The following is a 5,052-nucleotide window of genomic DNA, read 5'->3' on the forward strand; positions in this document are numbered from 1 at the left end:
GGAAAATATATTGAACCTTTTTCCCAAGATATCCATAATATATAGACATTATTTTGCTACTTTTTATAGGTTATGAGGAATGTGGAGGACACTCTACTTAGCAGATAAAGGAAATGAAGAGCTGCCCTTTTTTTGGTGGGGGATGGATGGTACTGGAAATTGAAACAGGGACCTCATATATGGGAAGCCAGATCTTAACCACTGGGCCACATTGGTTCCCCTGAGCTAGGTTTTTTCCTTTTTTTAATTGTTTGCTTGTTTTGTTGTTGTTGTTTTTTTTCTTTTTTTAGGAGGCACCAGGAACAAACCTGGGATCTCCTGTGTGGGAAACAGGCTCTCAACCACTTGAGCTACAACCACTCCCAAATGAAGAGCATTTAAATTAGTCTATAAAAATCTTTGCAAGTTTTTGAACAGAGCTGGAAGTGAAAGAGTATTAGTTAGCACGATTCCATAGGGATTTAATTTTACAGCATATACACAATTATCATTAATATAATGTTTCTTGCCCGTGTCAAAAAGAGTCAAATAGACATCACTGAAACTAAAAACAAGTAGTTTTTTTTAATGGTCTTATAAAATACAGTGATGCCACAACTCCAAATTTCTATATATACATCTTTGAATTGCAGCTTTCAAATGATTAAGATATTTTCATTAAACATTTGATCTATTAACTCCATATTTTTTTTCCTTATAGAATAAGAACTGTTTCCAAATTCTTTACCCAGCCTCCAAATTGGGGTCCTTTGTAATCTTAATCTCTTCATTTTCTTTTGGAAATATGAAAATTACCTTTGTTTTAATCTTTTCTTTTCCTCAGATCAGGTTCCTTAAGACCACATTTTATACTTCACTTGTAACTACTTCACAGTGTAAGAAAATCCAAAAGAGATTTTGATTTGCATGGTATTCCCGTGGTGTTTAATAACTTTTCCTTCTGTCATTGATGAAACCTCCTCTATTTTATAGTGGGAAATTTATTCTTCCCCAAATCTGGACATTTTTATGCAATTGATAGTGCAATTAATCTCTGTCCTTCTAAAGTCATAGCAGCAATGAAATTCTGTTGGTAGGAATATATGGTCACTTTTGGACTAATAATGAGTGAGTTCGGTGTGTGTGTGATTTTACACTGATCTGTTTTTCTTTATGTCTGCTGCTTATGCAGACAGGCATGGTGCATTGTGATACAGCAGTTGGAGCACCTGACTATGTATCTCCTGAAGTTCTGAAGTCACAGGGGGGCGATGGTTACTATGCGCGAGAATGTGATTGGTGGTCTGTAGGTGTTTTCCTTTTTGAGATGCTGGTGGGTAAGTAGGTATTTTAACTTGTACTTTTTTTCAAAACTCTTCTCATAACATGTTAGGTCTCAGTCAAGAATTTGAGAATATGAAGAAATTAATTGCCCGTGTCCTAGAGGCAGAAGTGAAATTCCTAGAAACTGAATTTCTGATATGACAGATTGCTAACTAGAAAGCTAATACAAGCCTCATACTGGGACAGTAATTGAGTAGAATAGGTAGAATGTGAAAGGAATTGAAATTATACTGCTAGGAAATATTCTTCCAGTAGACCTTTTTATGTTAAGAACATACTAGAATAATAAGTTATAGCAGCAATCTCCATTCTAAGATCTTCTTGATCAATTAATGATATTAGTTATAAATATACATACATAACATGAACTGTACATTTAAATGTAAATATACATGTAAGACTTGATATTTGTTTCACTAGCAATAACTAAAAGTACTCTTCAGTTCTTTTATGAATTATGTTATATAATTTATTTAACAGTATTTCTTTTTTACTATTTATATATATATTTGGTGGATAATCATAGTGAAATGAATCATAAATATAGTAATTGGACATTTGACTATCAAAATAAACATGTTTTAGAATATATCTTTCTGAAAACTCAGGCACATTTAATAATGGTTACTTTCACTTTGACCAAAGAAAATTTGAAAGGCTCAAGTATTTTAAGATTCCTTTATGTCATAGATCTCATTTCTAAGATTTCCCATTCCTAAGTACTAGGGTCACAAAAATATCTTTTGGCTTAGGAAGGTAGTGACTGAGTTACATGATTTGGGGATGAGGGGAGAAGATGTAGCTAAATCTCCTTGCAAGGCAAGTGTGGTAAGGCCCATAATATAATGATTGACTTCATAGTTAAAAGTATATTTTTAGAATTTGGAAATTGTTTTTATTTTGTAGAAGATAACCCTAAAATAAATTGGTAGTGGAAAATCTGTAAAGTCTATGAGAATAGAATCTGTATATTACTAAAAAATCCTCAGAATTTTTTGGTAAATCCCAGTTTTAAATAATAATTAGTCATGGAATTTTTGTGGCATAATTCTGTGAATGACTGTCCTATGGTAGATAGCACTGCTATTTTTATTCTTGGTCTCATATATACATATTACTTACCTTGTTTTGGGTCTTTGTCTTTGTAGTGGACCTTTGTATGCACTAAATTCCTGCTAATAGTTTTCAACTCTGAGAAATGAATTGAAAGAGTTGGAATGACAATAATTTGCAGTATTCTGAGCCTGTTCAGGTACTTGCTCAGGTTGATTGGTGCTGGACTTCATTGAAAGGTTTCTATGACAGTTAAAAAAGGCACTAGAAAAATCTTGGATTCAAAGTCTCCCTTCTTTCCCTCTCAGAAACAAACTGAACCTAACTACCTGATACTTTTGGAGTTTGTAATCATTGACTCTGTAGGAAAGTCTGGTTTGCACTCAAGATACTTGTAGTTGAGGCATGCTGGCTGGGCCTTTGACTCTTTGGATTTAGATGAGTAATGACATACTAATGCCTTCTACTTTTTTTTTTTAATTTTTAAAAAATATTTTTTGAAGTATATCATTCACTTATGAACATTCATAAAAAATAAGTGTATAGTAAAGTTTGTGAACTTAACAAAATAAACACGCATAACATCATATGGGGGTCCATACATCACCCCTCCGTGAACACCTTGTGCTGTTATGAAACATTTGTTACAAACTGTGCAAGAACATCATCAAAATATTACTACTAACTATAATCCCTATTTGTGTATTTTCCCCAATCCATTCTAATTTTTACAAATATATTTTTATTACAGAGGTTATGAACTTAAAAAAAAATAATGCACATGTGTAGAATTCCCATAAAATACCCCTTCACCAACACACCACACTGTGGTGAAATATTTGTTACAGATTATGAGATTATATCATCAGAGAGTTATCACCAACCATGGTCCATAGCATACATTTGGCACACTTTTACCATATCCCACCCCCACCCCATTATCAATGTAGTACATCTTTGGCATTGATGCAAGAATATTACAGTATTGCTGTAAACTGAAGTCCATAGGCCACACCAGTTGTGTTTCCCATGCTTCTCCACATTCCCACCATTCTGCAATAGTGATGTACATCTGTTCTATCTCACAGAAGGACACTCTTGCATTTGTGCCAGCAACCACAATTCTTTTTATTTTATTTTATTTTTTAGTAGCTTTATTTTGTACATTTCATAACTGAAAATATAAAACCCAAAAACTAAAAAGGCAACATAGTTGAATAAAAACATACATTTCTCATTTAAATGTACTGGATACATATAAATTTTTTTTGAATCGTACAATATGTTGCACAAGGAATTTGGTTCATAGTAATGCAGTCATACAATATTTGTCCTTTCGTGTCTCAACATAATGTCCTCCAGGTTCATCCTGTTGTCATATGTTTTATGACTGCATTTCTTCTTACAGTTGCATAATATTCCATCATGCAAATAGAGCACAGTTTGTTTATACATTCATCTGTTGATGGACACCTGGGTTGTTTCTAACTTTTGACAATTGTGAATAGCACCACTATGAACATTGGTGTGCACATGTCTGTTTGTGTCACTGCTCTCAGTTCTTCTAGGTATATACTCAGTAGTGGTATTTCAGTGTCACACAGCAAGTCTATATTCAACTTCTTTAGGAACTCCCAAACAGTCCTCCACAGTGGCTGTACCATTCTGCATTCCCACAAACAGTGAAGACGTGTTCCAATCTCTCCATATCCTCTCCAACACTTGTCGTTCTCTCTCTTTTTAATAGTGGCCATTCTGGTAGTGTGACTTCCACTTATTTTGATCAGTTGCTCCAGTGCCTCTTTATCATAATCTTTAGTGACCAGGAATACTGCATTAAGAGACCAGTTTCTGCCTTTTCAACTGTAGCTGTATGTCTTGTCTCTGACCCTGGCTTCCTAAAATCTAAAACAACATGCTTGAGTTAACTCTTAGTGCAGCACTGCCCAGAAGGTTTTGTCTGTCCAAAATGGTAACCATTGGCCACATTAAGCATTTGAAATGTGAATAGTGGGGCCAGAGAACTCAAGTTTTCATTTTATTTTTCATTTTAAGACTTTGAATTGACACATGTGGCTAATGACTATTACATTGTACAATATAGTCCTAGAGAGTCTCAAAGGCTGATCCAACTCAGTCATTACACTGAACTGACCCCACTTAGTAATCTTGCTCATAAACTATTCAGGGAATTGTTTCCTTTCTTATGTTAAAAAAATTCTAGAATTAGCACTGATTTTATTGTTGTGATTCTTAAGGGTTGATGAATCATTTGTGCAGTTAAAATTAAAATATATTTTTGTGTACATTTTTACTGGAGCTCCTGGACCATGGATCATTTGTTCTTTCATCATATGATGGATTTAAATTTAGTTTACTTAAATATTAGATGAAAACTGTTTAATTTACAATGTCTATTATACACTTGTTTTCTTTCTTGCAATTTTAGGGGATACTCCATTTTATGCAGATTCACTTGTAGGAATGTATAGCAAAATTATGGATCATAAAAACTCACTGTGTTTCCCTGAAGATGCAGAAATTTCTAAACATGCAAAGAATATTATCTGTGCCTTCTTAACTGATAGGTAATATAAAATTGTATGTTGAATTTCTTTGTAGAAAGCTCCTCCACTTTTGAATTTGTAGAAATAAAAGCATACTCAGTGCTTATTA

The 5,052-nt window shown here is 33.6% G+C and overlaps 1 long non-coding RNA gene across 1 annotated transcript; it reads left to right on the top strand.

Moving 5' to 3' along the window:
* Positions 1-702: 702 nt before the first annotated feature.
* Positions 703-5,052, top strand: LOC111766836 (uncharacterized). Its single transcript, XR_009181762.2, has 2 exons — positions 703-1,316; positions 4,826-5,052. It is a non-coding gene; the product is annotated as an uncharacterized lncRNA (long non-coding RNA).

The sequence above is a fragment of the Dasypus novemcinctus genome, chromosome 19 (genome assembly GCF_030445035.2).
Source record: "Dasypus novemcinctus isolate mDasNov1 chromosome 19, mDasNov1.1.hap2, whole genome shotgun sequence".
In the NCBI taxonomy this organism is placed as follows: Eukaryota; Metazoa; Chordata; class Mammalia; order Cingulata; family Dasypodidae; genus Dasypus; species Dasypus novemcinctus.